The sequence below is a fragment of the Dendrobates tinctorius genome, unplaced genomic scaffold, assembly GCF_039654945.1.
Source record: "Dendrobates tinctorius isolate UK_male_01 unplaced genomic scaffold, ASM3965494v1 ptg000196l, whole genome shotgun sequence".
Taxonomy (NCBI): Eukaryota; Metazoa; Chordata; class Amphibia; order Anura; family Dendrobatidae; genus Dendrobates; species Dendrobates tinctorius.
Window position 1 is genome coordinate 5,664,326 of NW_027361863.1, and position 20,965 is coordinate 5,685,290.

The following is a 20,965-nucleotide window of genomic DNA, read 5'->3' on the forward strand; positions in this document are numbered from 1 at the left end:
TCCGGTCAAATTGCCCGACCCTTTCTCATGGGATAAAAGGGAGTTCAGGTCGTTCAGAGAAGGATGCAAGCTTTTTTTTTCTCTGAGGCCCCGCTCCTCCGGGGATCAGTTCCAGAGGGTGGGGGTCGCCATTTCCCTACTTCAGGGGGCTCCACAGGCATGTGCTTTCTCTCTTCCTCTGCTCCTGAACGTATGTCTGTGAATTTGTTCTTTGAGGCTCTGGGGCACATTTATGATGAGCCTGATAGAGGGCGTCTGGCAGAGGATATGTTGATGAGTGTGACACAGGGGAGGCACTCAGCTGAATGGTTCTGCTCTGAGTTCAGACGCTGGGCAGCGGAGGTCTCCTGGGATGATGCTGCCCTCCGGGGTTTGTTCTGTAGAGGCCTGTCCAAACGTTTGAAAGATGCCCTAGCCCTTCATCCTCCACCGGATTCTTTGGAGTACGCTATGATCCAGGCTGTCCGCATGGACCGTAGGCTGGGGGCAAGAGGGGTCATGCTGCAGGAGACCCCTTTATTCTCCAATCTGAGAGACTCTGCATCTAGTCCCGAGCCTATGGAGGTTGGTGCCACGTCATTGAAGGAAAAAGAGAGGAGACGCCGTAGAAACAACCAATTGTACTTTTACTGTGGATCTGCTGGACATTGGAGAAGGAACTGTCCTTCTTGCCCTTCTTCAGTGAAGCCGTCAGGAAAACGACTGAGTCTGGGTAACAATAGAGGAGGTTGCCCAGACTCCCAGGTACCCTTTTCCTCACTTACTAAAATTCTGCTTCTGGTGGAACTAGAACTTACAAGCGGTCCGGTTGTGACTACCGCCTTTGTTGACTGTGGTTCTTCTATTAATCTGATCGATGCCAAAGTTGTGACTTTTCATAAGATAGGGACAGTCAGGTTAAAAGATCCTGTTAAAATCGTGGCAATTGATTCTTCTCTTATCACCCAGGAAAGAATTTGTTTCATGACTGATACCTTTTTGCTGAAAGTGGGTTCCACTCATGTGGAAAAATTAAGGTGTTTTGTTCTAAATAATCTGCCGGCTGGACTGGTACTGGGTATGCCTTGGCTTCAACGTAACAATCCTACTATTGACTGGTTCACGGGGGAGATCATTCAGTGGGGTTGTATGGCTAACGGTCTATGTTGTAACTAGAGTTGAGCGACTTTTGTTTTTTTATGGTCGAGTTTCGTTTCGTGAAACCCGACTTTTCCAAAAGTCGGGTCGAGCAAGATCGGCCAATTATAGGGAAAAGTCGGGGTCGTCCAGAAACACGAAACCCAATGTAAGTCAATGGGGAATAAAAGTCGGCAGTGAGAGGAGGACAGGAAACATACCTACAGTGCTCATTTGAATGCCAAAAGCATCAATTCTTCTTACTTAAGCTTGTCAACCTTAATTAACTTCATAATACAAGTTACGCACTGAAAAATGGGGGTTATTTGGCTAAAGTTGTGGGGGGGTAGGGCTGGCTCCAGGTTTTCATGTGCCCTGGGTGAAAGAGTGCCCCTTTAACACATACCACAACTCATCATGCTCCGATACGGCAGAGAAATAGCGGTATAGTACAATGAAAAATACTTCACTTTTTACATCTCATGACGAGGCCAATCTATTTCTCCATACAGAATCATTGGTCCCATATAATGTTTGAAACAGTATATGATGAGCTCCACATAATGCTACAGTGTATGTTGGTCCCCATGGATGAAGCTCCACTGTCTTATGGGCCCAAATAATGCTCCAAACATAATGGGCCCCATTTCTAATGCTCTAGTGTATAATGGGCCCTGTAAATGCTGCTCCAGTGTCTGATGTCCACCTTTGGAATGTTCCAGTGTATGGTGGGCCCCATCTATCATTCTCCAGAGTATAGTGCTCCCCAAAAATTGCTGTCCCAACATTGAAAACAATCAAATAAGTCTCCTCGCTAGGGAATCCCTGTACTAGTCTGGACTCCTCGTCGTCCCCATCTTCCATCTCACTGCACATTATTTCAACCTTGCAAGTGCTGTGATCCTGAGCAAGCAGGGGGGGCCCACTCGTTGGCAACGGCACTGGCACAGGGCCCCTGATAGTACGGTGGTGTGTCTGATGGCGGGTGGGCCAAACCTGCACTTTCATCTGCAGCTTCCTCTTTGTCACCGTGTAAGATGGAACTGTATATGGGAAGAAGGGTAACCTGAGTTTCATCAGGGTCAGATTCAGGCCGTGTAGCGTGCGAGGGGAATGTAGTGGTCTGGGTCAATGTACGAGCAGATTCATCGAGCAGTGGCTGGGCATCAGTGCACTTGTGTCGCCCCCAGGAGTACGGTCGCCACAGTGGCATTACCTTCCTCCTAGGGAGTGTGATGTCATGCTTGGGAGCAAAGAAGGATCTCTCTAGCAGGTTAACTGATTGGGCGGCGTTATTCCCACGAGTCATGACCCTCCAAACAGCGTTCATGAAGGCAAAGTGTTTGTTTTACGTGGGCAGTATGGTTGCAAAGCAGAACCTTAAAGGAATGTCCAGAAGGGCACCACCAGGAGTGGAGCCTACGGTTAAATTCGACTCCACCTGGGAAACCTCAACCATGCCAGCTACAGAACAGATGCACACATTGCAAGCTTAATTCCGTTAACGAACGAGACTCCGTCATGCCCCGCGGTCCGAGTCCGGCTTACTAGAGGGACACGTGAGGCTCTGGCACATGAGATTGGCCAATAACTGGTGTGTCATGCCCTTACATGTCCGTGGCTGCATGTGCGCTACACTGAAAAGGCCAGCGTTTGTCGCTTACAGGTGCAGATAACCCGCTGAACAACGTTAGTGATGGGGATCACTGATTACAATTATTACCCGCGAACGATGATTTCCCAGTAAGTGCAGGTCAACCGCAGTTCCGGAATTAGGCCTAACCATCATTCCTGAAAAAATGAAAAACTTACGTGTGCAAACCACAGGTGCTGTAGCTTGCTTAACAGCTCGCCAGCCGTTCTCAGGCCCAGTATGGATTACACGTGATTGCACAAAGGTGGGAAAGTGTACCGTATCCCCGGATAACATGTATGGATAGCGTACACATTCAAAATATATGTCAATACATCAGGAGGCAGGCTCAGACGGTGTCAGGCCCAGTATGGATTGCACGTGATTGCACAAAGGTGAGAAAGGGTACCGTATCCCCGGATAACATGTATGGATAGCGTATACATTCAAAATATATGTCTATACATCAGGAGGCAGGCTCAGACGGTGTTAGGCTCAGTATGGCTTGCACGTGATTGCACAAAGGTGAGAAAGGGTACCGTATCCCAGGATAACATGTATGGATAGCGTACACATTCAAAAGATATGTCTATACATCAGGAGGCAGGCTCAGACGGTGTCAGGCCCAGTATGGCTTGCACGTGATTGCACAAAGGTGAGAAAGGGTACCGTATCCCAGGATAACATGTATGGATAGCGTACACATTCAAAATATATGTCTATACATCAGGAGGCAGGCTCAGATGGTGTTAGGCCCAGTATGGCTTGCACGTGATTGCACAAAGGTGAGAAAGGGTACCGTATCCCCGGATAACATGTATGGATAGCGTACACATTCAAAATATATGTCTATACATCAGGAGGCAGGCTCAGACGGTGTCAGGCACAGTATGGATTTGACGGCCCAGACTACACAGCGGAGGAGCAGGGAGAGGTAAAGATTGCAAATGCTGGGGCCCTGCCCAAGCAAGGGGGGCCCACTCGTGGGCGTCGGTACTGGCACTGGGCCCCTCATAGTACGGCGGTGTGTCTGACGGCGGGTGTGCACCACCACTGTCAGAGACACTTGATTGCACAACGAGGGACCCTGTACCAGTACCCGCGCCCAAGAGTCGGCCTACCCACCTGTCCAGGGCAACGGCACTCGCACGGTGTCGTGCGCTAGGTGGTGACCCCGGCCATGGGGGGGAGGCAGCACAGTTAGGGAGTTTTAGAAAGTGGCATATGTTGATGTTGGACATTCAGCTGATGCAAAAGGCGAAATAGGTCAAGTCCCAGGAAGAGGTGGACCAAAGCAAGCCATTTTTCTGTCACCCTATGTGTCATCAGGGGAAGGTGGGACAAAATCCTTGGAAACCCATGCATGGTTCATTTTAATGAAGGTTAGATCATCCACATTTTGGGTTGACAGACGGGTCCTTTTTTCTGTCAGGATTGATCCAGCTGCACTGAAGACTCTTTCCGATAGCACACTTGCAGCTGGGCAAGCGAGCTCCTGTAAGGCATATTGTGCCAATTCAGGCCAGGTGTCCAGTTTAGCAGCCCAATAGTCAAAGGGGAATGACCTGTGTGGGAGAACATCGATATGGGAGGAAAAGTAGTTTGTAACCATAGTTGACAACTGCTGTCTCCTGTCACTTTCCATCGATGCTGTATTACCAGTTGTGTGAGCGGTACTTGAAAAATCAGTCCACAACATTGTCATGAAACCCCTGTCTCCAACGCCACTTCTGCTGTGTGCACCATGAACACCTCTGCCAAGCTGCCCCCGGCCCGTACGGCTCGTGTGAGAACCATCACCGCTGCTGTGTGCTGGGAATGCCTCAAGCAACCGATTTACCAGAGTTGCTTGTTTATTAGCCAATATTAGGTCAAGGTTCTCCTGTGGCATGATGTTTTGTAATTTGCCTTTATAGCGTGGATCCAGGATGCTGGCCAACCAGTAGTCGTCATCGTTCATCATTTTGGCAATGCGGGGGTCCCTTTTTAGGATCCGCAAGGCATAATCTGACATGTGGGCCAATGTTCCAGGTGTCAATGATGCACTGCGAGTGCTGGTTGGAGGAGCACTTTCTGGCAAATCCACATCCTCCAGTCACGCACAAACCCTGTACCAGACCTTGCCACGCCAACATTTTCACTTGCCCCACGAGATGCATCCTCCTCCCCTAAGTAATCATCCCCATCATCATCCTCCTCCTCCTCTTCTTAATCCAACTCGTCCAGGAGAGGTCCCTGAGCAGACAATGGCTGAATGTCATCAAGGATTCCCTCCACCACTTCCTCCTCGTCAACATTGGCTGCAGACGCCTGCTCCTTAAGGTGCGTCAAAGTTTGCATGAGCAGACGCATAAGTGAGATGCTCATGCTTAGGATGGCGTCGTCTGCGCTTACCAGCCGTGTGCATTCCTCAAAACACTGAAGGACTTTACAGAGGTCTTTCAGCTTCGACCACTGCACACCTGTCAACTCCATGTCTGCTCTCAAAGTGCCTGGCCGTGTATCCTCCCACAAATGCATTATGGCCTGCCTCTGCTCGCACAGCCGCTCCACCATGTGCAGGGTGGAGTTCCACCTTGTTGCAATGTCGATAATGAGGCGGTGGTTGGGAAGGTGGAGCAATCGCTGCAGCTTCTGCATACGAACAGAGTGTACAGGCGACCGGCGGATGTGCGCGCACAGTCTTCTGGAGCAGGGCTGTTAACTCCGGATAATTTTTGAGGAAGCACTGCACCACCAGGTTCAAGGTGTGAACCAAGCAAGGTATGTGGCTGAGTTTTGAAAGGGCTATGGCTGCCACAAAATTACGGCCGTTATCACTAACTACCTTGCCTGCCTCAAGATGTACACTGCCCAGCCATGACTCAGTTTGTCGCTTCAAGTACTCGGCCAGCACCTCGGCGGTGTGTCTGTCGCCCAAACACATCATCTGCAACACAGCCTGCTGACGCTTTCCACTAGCTGCTCGATAGGGGGACACCTCGTGTGCAACAGTGGCAGCTGCAGATGGAGTGCTCATACAACTGCGCTCTGTGGACGAGCTTTCGCTTCTGGAGGAGGAGGAGGAGGGTCGAAGGCCTACAGCCAACTGTTTCCTATACCGTGGGCTAGGCAGCACTGTCCCACCACCGCTGTCCCCTGTGGACCCTGCATCCACCACATTAACTCACTGCGCAGTGATGGACACGTAACGGCCCTGGCCATGCCGACTGGTTTGGTGTTGTGTCCACGCTTGCAAGTGCATGGTGTTTAAATGTCTAAGCATGCAACTGGTATTCACATTTTTCAGATTTTTCCCTCGGCTAAAGGTCTTTGCGCACTTCTTACAGATAACCTTGGCCTGATCATGAGGATTTTGTTCAAAAAAGTGCCACACTGCACTCTTCCTACTTTGGCAGACATTTTGCGGCCTAGCACGCTGTGATGTTTTGACCCTCTGGACAAGCTGTCCAGCAACTCTTTTGATTTTTGGAACCTGTCTTTGGAGTGCTCCGGGCCTGCCTGATAACAGCTGTTGCGATGTCGATGTCTGCTGTGGATGCTCCTCATCTGAGCTATTGGAAGCAGCACCCTCTTCCCCCAATGGATGCCAATCTGGGTCAACAACTGGGTCATCCATCACCTCCTCTTCAATGTCATGTGCACCTTCCTCTGTGTCACCGTGTATGGTGGTATAGTGTGCGGGAAGGGGCACCTGAGTCTCATCAGGGTCAGAATCTGGCTCTGTACACTGCGAGGACAATGTAGTGCTCTGAGTGAATGTACCAGCAGAATCATCAATCTGCGGCTGTGCATCAGTGCACTCCATGTCAGATTCATCTTGGCCTGGGTAATTCACCATTTCACTTGATAATCCAGGCATGGTATGTGAAAACAGCTCCATGGAGTAATCAGTAGTATGGCCTGCGTCATCCTTCAATCTTGGTTGGGGTGAAGGACACAAGGAAAGGTGTGGTTCATGAACATGAGCCTCCAATGACGACTCAGTGCTTTTACTTTTTACAACTTCAGAAGAGGAGGCGATAGAGCTGGAGGCTGAGTCAGCAATGTAAGACAAAACTTTTTCCTGATGCTCTGGCTTTAAAAGCGGTTTGCCAACTCCTAGAAAACTAAGCCTTCGGAGCCTTATGGAGCCAGAAGATGACGCAGGCTCAACACCTCCTGCATTCGGTCCTATTTTGCTTTTGCCACTACCATCAGATCCACCACCAACACCATCATTACCAGCTGCCAACCCCCGCCCAATTCCACGGCCTTTTCCACCAGCCTTCCTCATTTTTGGTAGAAATGTAGACAAAATCCAACAAACTATATAGTAATGTAAAACAAGGTACAAGGTGTCTATATGACAGGGGAGATTTAGATTTTCTGCACACACTAGTGGACACTGGACACTTTTGGATTGTGTGAGGCCCACTGAATATCAGAGCGCTATGTCACAGGCTCGATGGCACAGGTGTGAAAAAAGTGACTACAGGATAAGGGAGATTTTGAATTTCTGCAGACACTTGTGGACACTGGACACTTTTGGATATTGTGAGGCCCACTGAATATCAGAGTGCTATGTCACAGGCTCGATGGCACAGGTGTGAAAAAAGTGACTACAGGATAAGGGAGATTTTGAATTTCTGCAGACACTTGTGGACACTGGACACTTGGATTGTGTGAGGCCCACTGAATATCAGAGCGCTATGTCACAGGCTCGATGGCACAGGTGTGAAAAAAGTGACTACAGGATAAGGGAGATTTTGAATTTCTGCAGACACTTGTGGACACTGGACACTTTTGGATTGTGTGAGGCCCACTGAATATCAGAGCTCTATGTCACAGGCTCGATGGCACAGGTGTGAAAAAAGTGACTACAGGATAAGGGAGATTTTGAATTTCTGCAGACACTTGTGGACACTGGACACTTTTGGATTGTGTGAGGCCCACTGAATATCAGAGCGCTATGTCACAGGCAGAAATTGGCTAGTGTATCACAAACTACAAGGTGTATGTAGAATTGGGCAGAATAGGAATCTCCCTAGAGTGTAGGTCTGTAAGAACGGAACAAGTCCTCCACTTATTCTTCCACAGTGACACACAGATAGCTTCACTGTGGCTGTGATAACAGCCGTTACACGGTACTGTGTGAGGAGCGTACACCGCTGTATGGTGTGAAAAAATGCACGCTCAGTACCTCAGCAGGACAAAAAAAAAAATTGGGATTGCTTTTAAAAAAGCAGTTTGCAGAGCTGTGGGGAAACAGCAATGCAGCTGTCAGGAAGCCTTAGAAGGCAGCCTAACAACCAACACCGCTGCTCCACCACAATATAGCCTCCCCTTGCACTGCACACACAGTGACTGGTGTGTTGTACAGGCAAAATCGCTAGCAGCAGAAGCAGTTTTTTTTCTTCTTCCCTGCCTAACGCTCTCCCTACAGAATCAGCAACCTCTCCCTATGCTAAGATCGGCAGAAGTAAGATGGCGGTCGGCGTGCACGCCCTTTTATACCCCCTGTGACGCCCACCAAAGCAAGCCAATCACTTGCATGCCCTTCTGAAAGATGGTGGTGACCCCTGCCTATGTCATCACGTTGCCCACAGTGTCCGTGGATCCTGATTGGCTGAAAAAGAGCGCAAAACAAACTTTTGAAACGCGACTTTGGCGCGTAAGTCGCCGACCTCGTGGCCGACCTCATCCTAGGGTCGGGTTTCGTTTCATGAAACCCGACTTTGTCAAAAGTCGGCGACTTTTGAAATTTTTCGACCCGTTTCACTCAACTCTAGTTGTAACTTGACAACTCTTGTCACCCCAGTAAAATCTGTGTCAGTGTCGTCTGTCGATCTGGAAGGTATTCTGGAGTACCTGAAAGATTTTGAAGACGTATTTTCTGAAAGTGAGGCTGAGGCGCTACCACCACATAGACCCTTTGATTGTGCCATTAACCTAGTCCCTGGAGCCAAGTTACCCAAGGCTCGCCTGTTCAATTTGTCCGGGCCCAAACGTCTAGCCATGAAGGAGTACATTACCGAGAGTCTCCGCAAAGGGCATATTAGGCCTTCTGTTTCACCTGTGGCGGCGGGCTTCTTTTTTGTTAAGAAAAAAGATGGTTTTTTGCGGGCGTGCCTCGACTTTCGGGAATTAAACAAAATTACTCTGAAAAATACATACCCTCTCCCCCTAATTCCTGATCTATGTAACCAACTCACCGGGGCTAAGTGGTTCTCTAACCTGGATTTACGTGGGGCATACAACCTTATAAGAGTCCGGGAAGGGGACGAATGGAAAACAGAATTCCTGACGACTGAAGGGCTGTTCGAAAACTTGGTTATGCCCTTTGGTCTCACCAACGCTCCTGCTGTTTTTCAGAATTTTATTAATGTAATTTTCTCTGATTTAATTGCTCGTTTTGTGGCCATCTATTTGGATGACATTCTGGTGTACTCGGTGGACAGTCAATCTCACTTACACCATTTGCGGATGGTTCTCCTGAGACTGAGGGAGAATCATTTGTATGCCAAGTTGGAAAAATGCTTATTTTTCATGCAAGAAGTATCATTTCTGGGGTTGATTGTGTCAGGGGAGGGGTTCCGCATGGATCCTAAGAAGGTCCAGGCTGTTACAGATTGGGTGCAGCCTCATGACTTGAAAGGGTTGCAGCGATTTTTAGGCTTTGCTAACTTTTATAGGAAATTTATTAAGGGCTTCTCGCAGGTGGTAAAGCTTCTAACGGACCTCACTCTCAAGGGAGCTGATGTAAAAAATTGGTCTGTAGCTGCAAAAAATTATTTCATGACATTAAAAAAGTGCTTTTCTTCAGCCCCTGTATTGGTACAACCCGACCAATCAAGACCTTATATCGTGGAGGTTGATGCCTCGGAAGTAGCAGTGGGGGCAGTTTTGTCTCAGGGCCCTCCTACCCTTACTAATCTGAGGCCTTGCGCCTTCTCTAAAAAATTTTCCTCTGCCGAGAGAAATTACGATGTCGGCAATAGAGAGTTGTTGGAGGTAAAGTTGGCTTTTGAAGAATGGAGGCATTTCCTTGGGGGGCTATTCATCCCATTACAGTCATCACTGATCACAAAAATTTGGCCTATATCGAGTCTGCCAAGAGATTGACCCCTAGACAGGCTCGGTGGGCGCTTTTTTTTCTCGATTTCAGTTTACCATCACATTCCGCCCGGGATCTAAAAACATCAAGGCTGATGCATTATCCCGAAGCTTTGATTCGGTGTCCCCTCCAGAACCTCCCTCCTTCATTCTTCAGCCAGGAGTAGTGGTGGCCGAAATCTCATCTGAGTTACAGAGAGAGATTTTGGAGGCCCAGGCTCGGGTTCTGGGTGGTAAACCCCCGGGTAAATTGTTTGTACCGGAACGTTTCCGTCTCGGACTTATGCAGGAATTTCACGATTCTATGTTGAGTGCTCACCCTGGGATTGCAGCTACTCGGAGGGCAATTGCAAGGGGTTTCTGGTGGCCCTCTATGGTAACAGACATTAAAAAATTTGTGACTGCATGTGGGGTGTGCGCTCGTTCTAAAAGTTCTCAGGTCCGGCCTGGTTTGAACAGGGTTCTTGCCCTGCACTCACAGGGTTAAGTGTTCGTGGCCTCTTTCTGGATCTGGGAGGGGTATTTATACTCACTCTTTACCAGGGTTCTCTGTCAGCTATACTGTTGTTCTGGTGTGTCTGACCCCTGGTGTGCGTGTATTCTGCATTGCTTGTTTGCTTCCCGTGTATGACCCGGTCCGTTCCCTCACTCCGTACTCTGTCTCTCGTTTTGGTACTATTGTCTTTTCTGTTTCTGACATCCTGGCTTGGCTATCGTTACTCCATTACAGTTTGTCCCTATTGTACCGTCTATTGCCCGTTTTGGTTTTCTGATCTATTGCTACGTCCTGACTATCCATTCTGTCTAACCCTTTGGTACTGTATTGCTATGTCGTGCTTTGACCCAGCTTGATCTGGTTTCTGCCTCTGTCTATGCCCCTTGGTAACATTGCCCTGCAGTTACCTTTCTAGGAGTTTCCCTGCAGCTCCTGGCTCTGTGGAGCTGAGGCCACGCCCCCAGCAGTCACGTGCTTCAGGTCCTGTGAGCTTGGAGCATGCATCGTCACCACTGAGACCCCGCTCCGCAGGTATCTTTGTGCACAGTCTTTGTACTCAGGACACGCGCACTGGCTCAGTGAGCAAATACAGTGCGGTGTTCCTGACAGGAGCGTTGCCGGAGCCGTTTAGACATTCTCTAGTCTTGTGGACTTGTAGTATATCTCTTCCCAGAAGTATAGCTATTGGGGTTCCTGGATCTATCTCAGGTATCAGGTGGGCTATACGCTTTACATGGGGGTGATGTCTCGCCACCTCCCGTGAAGGTATTTCTGACCTGTTGTCAGGAATCTGGTTGCACTCCAGGATGGTCGGTAATGATAGGCAGGTCTGGCCATCTATGGACTCCACTTTGTATCCGGTTGCTTTTCTCCCCGCCGTCTCAACGGTACCTGAACACGTCCTCTAGGTGTAGGGAGAACCAGGACCTACAATGTTGAAGTTGTCAAAGAAGATGGACCTGGCTAGAGAACTGTTACTTTGGTCATCCAGGATTGTATAAATCTTAAAGGCTTTGTCCTTGTGGCCTGCAGGATAGACTCGGACAAGGCAGATTTTCGAACAGGACCTTCCTCCTGTGAGTCCCCTACAGATCTCCGTACTAGAGATGAGCGACTTTGCCTTTTTTCGGGTCAAGTCGGGTTTCATGAAACCCGACTTTCTCAAAAGTCGGGTCGAACGAAATCGGCCAATTATCGTGAAAAGTCGATGGCCGACTGAAACACGAAACCCAATGCAAGTCAAAGGGGAACCAAGGTCGGCAGGGAGTGGAGGACAGGAAACACACCTACAGTGCCCATTTTAATGCCAAATACATCAATTCTTATTACTTAAGCTTGTCAACCTTAATTTACTTTATAATAATAGGCATTGAAAACTGGGGGTTATTTGGCAAAAGTTGTGGGGGGGTAGGGCTGGCACCAGATTTTCGTGGGCCCTGTGCCAAAGAGTGTCACTGGGCTCTTTTAACACATGCCACAATTCATGATCCTCTGATACGGCAGAGAAATAGCGGTATAGCACAATGAAAAATACTTCACTTTTTACATCTCATGACTGATATCCATTTTAAATTCTCCAATAGCTCCAAAAACGGACAGTATATTACTCCATACAGTATTATGACCACCGCATAGTGCGCTATAAAGAGTAATGAGGCCCATATATTTCTCCATACAGAATCATTGGCCCCACATTCTCCACATAATGCTACAGTATATGATGGGCCCCATGGATGAAGCTCCACTGTGTTATGGACCCAAATAATGCTCCATATATAATGGGCCCCATTTCTAATGCTCCAGTGCATAATGGGTCCTGCAAATGCTGCTCCAGTGTCTGATGTCCACCTTTGGAATGCTCCAGTGTATGGTGGGCCTTATATATCATTCTCCAGAGTATATTGCTCCCCAAAAATAGCTGTCCCAGCATTGAAAACAATTAAATAAGTCTCCTCGCTAGGGAATCCCTGTACTAGTCTGGACTCCTCGTCGTCCCCATCTTCCATCTCACTGCACTTGGACTGTTTAGGCAGAGGGCGTACAGACGTGATGTCATTGCGCTCTCTGACCAGAATGTCACTGTCAGGAAACGCAGAAGACGTCACGGTGGTAGAGCAGGGAAAGGTAAGTATTTCAACTTTGCAAGTGCTGTGATCCTGAGCAAGCAGGGGGGCCCCACTCGTTGGCGACGGCACAGGGCCCCTCATAGTACGGCGGTGTATCTGACAGTGGGTGGGCCCTCCCACCAGCAGAGACACTTTTGCATACTATGAGGGGCCCTGTGCCAGTGCCGTCGCCCATGAGTATGCTCCCCCCCAACCTGCTCAAGGAACCTGCACTTTCATCTGCACCTTCCTCTTTGTCACCGTGTAAGGTGGTATAGTATGCGGGAAGGGGAACCTGAGTTTCCTCAGGGTCAGATTCTGGCTGTGGAGAGTGCGAGGGGAATGTAGTGGTCTGGGTCAATGTACCAGCAGTGGCTGGGCATCAGTGCACTTGTGTCGCCCCCAGGAGTACGGTCGCCACAGTGGCATTACTTTCCTCCTAGGGAGTGTGATGTCATGCTTGGGAGCAACGAAGGATCTCTCTAGCAGTTAAACCAACACACAACACAGTTCCCAATCCAGGCCAGCAGGGAGACCTCTGAACCTGACTGCTGAGGAGCTGCTCTCTGTGGTCAGGAGGAGGTAAGTTAGGGCAGTCTGTGAAGGGAAGGGGAAGTGTGTGGACCTGAGAAGGGGAGCTGGAGGATGAGCAGAGTTAAGGCTCACTCCTAGCTGGAGCGCATGGTCAGGATTCCAGTCTCCGAGTTTGTAGGGACACTGACGGTCCAGCAGCAGAAACAGGAGGAAGTAGCAGCTGTAAATGCTCTGTTCCCAACTAAGGCTCGGAGGCCCCAGCAGTGACGTGTGTGAGCCAGAAGGAAAAGGCTATGGCTGCCTGCCATACGAGAAAGTTCCAAAAGAGAGTCAACAGGGGAAACTTCAGTGAACTCAGTACTGCGAGTACCTCAGATAAGCGCTAGAACGGAAGCCACAATACCTATTTGCAGAGAGAGAATTCTTAATTTGCTTCCAGGCTGACCAACTCTTTCTCCATCTGTACTCTGGGTCCTGGATGGCACTTACCAAGTACAGGTAAAGGAACTGCACGACTGTGTCTGTCATCTTTCTCCTGCGCCTGGCGCACGGCTCGGCTACAACCTGCACTGCACACCATCTACCAACTCTTTCATCTGCCCTGCGACTACGGCCCTACCTGTGCAGGGCTTCTACATCTTAGCTGCACCACAACATCTGTCCCAGAGAAACGACACTGCAGCGCGGGTCAATCTGATCAGAAACCACAGGTGGCATCACGTATCATTCACCTATAAACGTGATTCACCCCTTTGCATGGACGCCCAGGGCCACGGAACGGGTCATCACCACCAACGTGACACATCCCTCTGAGACACCGGCCCGATACCAATTAACCCCACTGCCCTGGCTGGCCACCCACACTCCATGTCAGATTCATCTTGGACTGGGGAATCCACAATTTGACTTGATAACCCAGGCATGGTATGATAGAAAGAGCTACATGGACTAAAGTGAAGTGTGGCCTGCTGCATCATTCACTTTTGGTGGGGGTGAAGGACACAAGGAAAGGGGTTCTTCCTGACCAGGAGCCAGCACTTGACGACTCAGTGCTTTTTTTGAAACTTCAGAAGAGGAGGGCATATTTTCTGGAGTCTGTTTCGGCAATGTAAGCCAAAACCAGTTCCTGATGCTCCGGCTTTAAAAGCGGTTAACCTACTCCCAGAAAAGGTAGCCTTCCAGGCATTCCGGAGCCAGACCATGACGCAGGCTCAACACCTCCTGCCTTAGCTGCTATTGTGCTTTTGCCACTACCAGCAGATGCACCACCACCATCAGCACCAGCTGGCCCCCCCACGCCCACATCCCCGGGCCTCTTCCACCAAACTTCAAAATGTTGCAGAAAATGAACCCAAAATAACATCAGATATATGGTACTGTATCAGAAGCATACAGCTCTATACAGTCACACAGAGACGCTCACAGGCTCAGTATGGATTAGACAAGAATATAAAAAGTAGAAAAAGTGTACAGTATCATCAGATAGCAGGTATATATAGTATAGTTTAAACATTCTAAATCTCCGTAGATATTTCAGGAGGAAGACACAGACGCTCTCAGGCTCAGTATGGATTACAACACAATATAAAAAGCAGTAAAATGGTAATGGATCTGAAGAGTACAGCTGTACACAGTGTAGGGGTCATTGTTGTCAATCTCAGTATTTATTTCTACAGTCAGAAAATAACTCTCACTTGGTCAGTTTGGATTAGACCAGAATATAAAAAGCAGTAAATGGGTAATGTATCACAAGCGTAGAGCTGTATACACTGGCGTTGGGGTAATTTTTAAATGTACATCTAAATTGCAGGAGTAACCCACAGACTGTCACACGCTCAGGATGGATCACACCACAATATAATAAGAAGATCCGCAAGAAATAATCACACATGTGGGACAATGTTCCAGGTGTCAATGATATACTTAGAGTGGTGGAGGAGGACTTCCTGGCAGAAAGGGTACAGTATCACCAGATACCAGGTATATGTAGCATAATTTAAACATTAAAAATGTACGTCTATATATTCAGGAGTAGTGTTGAGCCACCCCGCTAGTGTTCCAGTTCGTTTTGGTTCGTCGAACACGGGGCAAGTTCGTTGAATGTTTGTCGAATGTTCGACGAACAACGTCGAACACCATTGAAAACAATGGCAGGCAAACACAAACGCATACAAACACATAGAAAACAATTACAAAACACCTTAAAACGTGTCCCAAAGCAGACAAAATGCTCAGAATACAAAAATAACATGGAAAACGGCAACTACATATAGAAAAGAGGTGGAGGAGTAAAAGGAGGAGGAGGAGACACAGATATAGGCATGTCATGCCCTTATGAAGTCAAGAAAGGCTGGAATAAAAATGTAAAACACCAAAAAACAGTAAAAATCTGAAATCGAAGACGATCATATACCGTCGGACTTCCCACCATAAATAAGGCCAACTGTCGATCAGGCGGCGTTATTCCCACGAACCTCCGAACAGCGTCCATGAAGGCAAAGTGTTTGGTTTCCAGGGACAGTATAGTTGCAAAGCTGAACCTTAAAGGAATGTCCAGAAGGGCACCACCAGTAGTGGAGCCTGCGGCTTAATTCGACTCCACCCGAGAAACCTCAACCATGCCAGCTACAGAAAAGATTGACAGATTGCAAGCTTTGTTGATTCTGAGGGTGGTGGTGGATGTCCGTTTTTAGTTGTGCTAGTGATTTGTCAGCTTAATTCCGTTAACGAACGAGACTCCGGCATGCCCCCGCGGTACGCATCAAGCTTACTAGAGGGACACGCGAGGCTCTGGCATGTGAGATCGATCAATAACAGGTCTGTCATGCCCTTACATGACCGGGGCTGCATGCTCGCTACACTGAAAGGTCCAGCGTGTGTCGCTTACAGGTGCAGATAACCCGCTGAACCCCGTTAGTGATGGGGATCTGGGATAACAATTCTTCCCCGCGAACGAGGATTTCCCAGTAAGTGCAGGTTAACCGGCATTCCGGAAATAGGCCTAACCGGCATTCCAGAAAAAATGAAAAAATTAAGTGTCCAAACCACAGGTGCTGTAGCTTGCTTAACAGCTGGGCTCCTATGCTGAGTAGCATGCAGTTCTTACATAAACAGGTGGCATAGCTTGGTTCCCTGGTGGGCTCCTCTGCTGAGCAGCAGACAGTGCTACAAGGCCCAAAAGGATTTTCTGGACAAGATGCGGTAAAAAATAATTAGAAACACACATGGTGTAGCTCATTGACAGGTGTACTACACCGCTTGCTACCACACACCGCTACTATGCCATGAAACAGTCTATTAACATTGAAAACCATTATTAATGTGAAAATGAAGTTACGCTTTTGGTGAAAGAACCGTTCTCGAACGGAACCTCGAACAGCCGAATTTTAAGCAAAGTGTTCGAGTTCGACGAACGGCTCGAACACTGCCCAAAACAGCTGGAATTTTAACTTGGCGAACAGGTCGACTCGAACACCGCTCATCTCTAATCAGGAGGCAGACTCAGACGTTCTCAGGCCCAGTATGGATTCGACAAGATTGTAGAAAGTTGAGAAAGGGTACAGTATCACCGGATAACAGGTATATATAGCATAGTTTAAACATTAAAAACCTATGTCTATATATCAGGAGGCAGACTCAGAGGGTCTCAGGCCCAGTATGGATTTGACGTGATTGTACAAAGTTGAGAAAGGGTACAGTATCACCAGATAACAGGTATATATGTAGCATAGTGTACACCTGAAAAACCTATGTCTATATATCAGGAGGCAGACTCAGAGGGTCCCATGCCCAGTATGAATTTGACGTGATTGTGCAAAGTTGAGAAAGGGTACAGTATCACCAGATAACAGGTATATATAGCATAGTTTAAACATTAAAAACCTATGTCTATATATCAGGAGGCAGACTCAGACGGTCTCAGGCCCAGTATGGATTCGACGTGATTGTAGAAAGTTGAGAAAGGGTACAGTGTCATTGGATAGGAGGTATATATAGCATAGTTTAAACATTAAAAATCTGCATGTATATTTCCGGAGTCCAACAAAGACACTCACAGCCTCAGTATGGATTAGACAAGAATCTAAAAAGTAGAAAAAGGGTTATGTATTCGAAGCGTACACCAGTATACACTGTTGGGGTATTTTTCAATCTTCATATATATTTCAGTCTCAGTAAGATAGTCCAGACTCTCCGCAAGAGGAAATGAGATGGATACAAGTACAGACGGAAAGTCGACTGATTGCAGAAATTGTGGAATTACTAATCATGGTAAAAACTCCCGGGAGAATTCTCAGAGGCGATGCTGACCCTCAATTACTTTGTCTGTGGAGACAGCAAAAACAGTTCTTGTGAAGAAAGGTTTGCTGTATCGCAATACCGTGGAACCCATCACCATTACTCATCTCCATCAAATTGTGATCACAGGGACAGATGTAGACATTGTCCTCACTGCCTATCATGATCTGTCAGGTAACTTTGGAGTGCAAAAGACAGAAGCCACAGGCCGTAGGCGATTCTATTGGATTGGCATGAGAGGACACATTTAAAAATGTGGGCAGGAATGTCACACGTCTGTGAGTCGGAAAACCGTGAAAGCTGATGATAAACCACCACTGCATCTCATTGTGAGTCGACGTCCATAACAAATGGAAGCCATTGATCATCTGAAGATAGAGCCCAGCAGAACAGGGCATAGCTACGTCTTAACCATCATCTATCATTTCACCAAATTTGTATTGGCAGTCCCAGTGAAGTATTTAACAGGCCAGACTACACATTGGTGGAGCAGGGAGAGGTAAGTATTGCAAGTGCTGGTGCCCTGAGCAAGCAAGCAGGGGGGCCCACTAGTGGGCGGCGGTACTGGCACAGGGCCCCTCATAGTACGCCGGTGTGTCTGACGGCAGGTGTGCACCCCCACCGTCAGAGACACTTGATTCTACTATGAGGAACCTTGCACTAGTGCCGTTGCCAAAGAGTGTGCCCACCCACCTCTCCAGGGCAACAGAACTCGCACGGGTGCGTGCACCAGGTGGTGACCCTGGCCCTGTGGGGGAAGCAGCCCAGTTAGGGAGGTGGAAAAAATGGCATATGTTGATGTTGAACATTCAGCAGCTACAAATGGAGTAATTGGAGAAGTCCGCGGAAGAGGAGGACAAAACCAAGCCATTTTTCTGGCAACCTACGTGTCAGCAGGGGAGGGTGGGACAAAATCCCTTGAAACCCATGCATGGTTCATTTTAATGAAGGTTAGATCATCAACATTTTCGGTCGACAGACGAGTCCTTTTTTCTGTCAGGATTGATCCAGCTGCACTGAAGTCTCGTTAAGATAACACACTAGCAGCAGGGCAAGCGAGCTCCTGTAAGGCATATTGTGCCAATTGAGGCCAGGTGTCAAGTTTACTGGCCCAATAGTCAAAGGGGAATGACTGGTGAGGGAGAACATCGATATGGGAGGAGAACTAGTTTGTTACCATAGTTGACAACTGTGCTGTCTCCTGTCACTTTCGATCTATGCAGTATTACCAGTCATGTGAGCGGTACTTGAAAAATCAGTCCACAGCATGGTCATGAAACCCCTGTGTCCAACGCCACTTCGGCTGTGTGCACCACAAACACCTCTTCCATGTTGCCCCCTACGGCTCGTTGGAAAAACATCACCGCCGCTGTGTGCTGGGAATGCCTCAAACAAACGGTTTACCAGAGTTGCTTGTTTGTTAGCCAATATTAGCTCGAGGTTCTCCCGTGGCATGATGTTTTGGAATTTGCTTTTATAGCGTGGATCCAGAATGCTGGCCAACCAGTAGTCATCATCATCGTTCATCATTTTAGCATTGCGGGGGTCCCTTTTTAGGATCTGCAAGGCATAATCATACATGTGGGCCAATGTTCCAGGTGTCAATGATGCACTGCGAGTGCTGGGTGGAGGAGCACTTTCTGGCAAATCCACATCTCTCCAGTCACGCACAAACCCTGTACCTGACCTTGCCACGTCAACATTTTTTCTTGCCCCCTGAGAAGCATCCTCCTCCCCAAAATAATCATCCCCATCATCCTCCTCCTCCTCTTCTTCCTCCACCTCGTCCACGAGATGCCTGCTCCTTAATGTGTGTCAAAGTTTGCATGAGCAGACGAATAAGTAGGATGCTCATGCTTATGATGGCATCGTCTGCGCATACCAGCCGTGTGCATTCCTCAAAACACTGAAGGACTTTACAGAGGTCTTTCAGCTTCGACCACTGCACACCAAACAACTCCATGTCTGCCTGCAAACTGCCTGCCCGTGTATCCTCCCACAAATGCATTACAGCCTGCCTCTGTTCGCACTGCCTCTGAACCATGTGCAGGGTGGAGTTCCACCTTGTTGCAACGTCGATAATTAGGCAGTGCTTGGGAAGGTGGAGCAATCGCTGCAGCTTCTACATACGACTGGAGTGTACGGGCGACCGGCGAATGTGCGAGCACAGTTTTCGCACCTTAGGGAGCAGGGGTGTTAACTCCGGATAATTATTGAGGAAGCACTGCACCACCAGGTTCAAGGTGTGAGCCAGGCAAGGTATGTGTCTGGGTTTTGAAAGGGCTATGGCTGCCACAAAATTCCGGCCTTATCACTAACTACCTTGCCTGCCTCAAGATGTAGACTGCGCAGCCATGACTCAGTTTGTCGCTGCAAGTAGTCGGCCAGTACCTCCGCGGTGTGTTTGTTGTCGCCAAAACACATCATCTTCAACACAGCTTGCTGATGCTTACCACTAGCTGTTCGATAGTGGGAGACCTCGTGTGCAATACTGGCAGCTGCGGATGGAGTGCTCGTGCGACTGCGCTCTGTGGACGAGCTTTCGCTTCTGGAGGAGGAGGAGGAGGGTCGAACGCCTACAGCCAACTGTTTCCTATACCGTGGGCTAGGCAGCACTGTCCCACCGCCGCTGTCCCCTGTAGACCCTGCATCAACCACATTAACCCAGTGAGCAGTGATAGATACGTAACGGCCCTGGCAATGCCTACTGGACCATGCATCTGTTGTGAGGTGCACCTTTCCACTCACTGAATGCTTGAGTGCATGGATAATGCGGTCTTTCACATGCATGTGGAGGGCTGGGATGGCTTTTCGCGAAAAGAAGTGCCGACTGGGTGGTATAGTATGCGGGAAGGGGCACCTGAGTTTCATCAGGGTCTGATTCTGCCTCAGTACACTGCGAGGACAATGTAGTGCTCTGAATGAATGAACCAGCAGAAAAATCTAGCAGTGGCTGTGCATCAGTGCACTCCATGTCAGATTCATCTTGGACTGGGGAATTCACGTGAAAAGAGCTCCATGGAGTAATCGGTAGTGTGGCCTGCCACATCCTTCACTTTTAGTAAGGGTGAAGGACACAAGGAAAGGTGTTGCTCCTGACCAGGAGCCTCCACTGATGACTCAGTGCTTTTATTTTTTGAAACTTCAGAAGAGGAGTCGAGAGAGCTGGAGGCTGTGTCAGCAATGTAAGCCAAAGCTTGTTCCTGAAGCTCCGGCTTTAAAAGTGGTTTACCTACTCCCAGAAAAGAGAGCCTTTGAGGCCTTGTGGAGCCAGACGATGACGCAGGCTCAACACCTCCTGCCTTAGGTGCTATTGTGCTTTTGCCACTACCAACAGATGCAACACCACCACCACCACCATCTGGACCAGCTGGCAACCCCCGCCCACTTCCATGGCGTCTTCCACCATACTTCCTCATTTTTGTGAAAATGTACCCAAAATACCACCAGCTATATGGTACTGTAAAACAAGGTAGAAGGTGTATCTACTATTGGTGAGAATTTGAATCTCACTATAGATTTGAGGACGCAGAACTATTTTCTCATGCCCAGGAGAGATTACACCTCAATGTAACAGGCTAAAATTGGATGGTGTATGACAAGGTGGAGGGTGTCTATAGGATTAGTGAGAATTTGAATCTCACTATAAATTTGAGGACGCTGAACTATTGTCTCAGGCCCAGGAGAGAT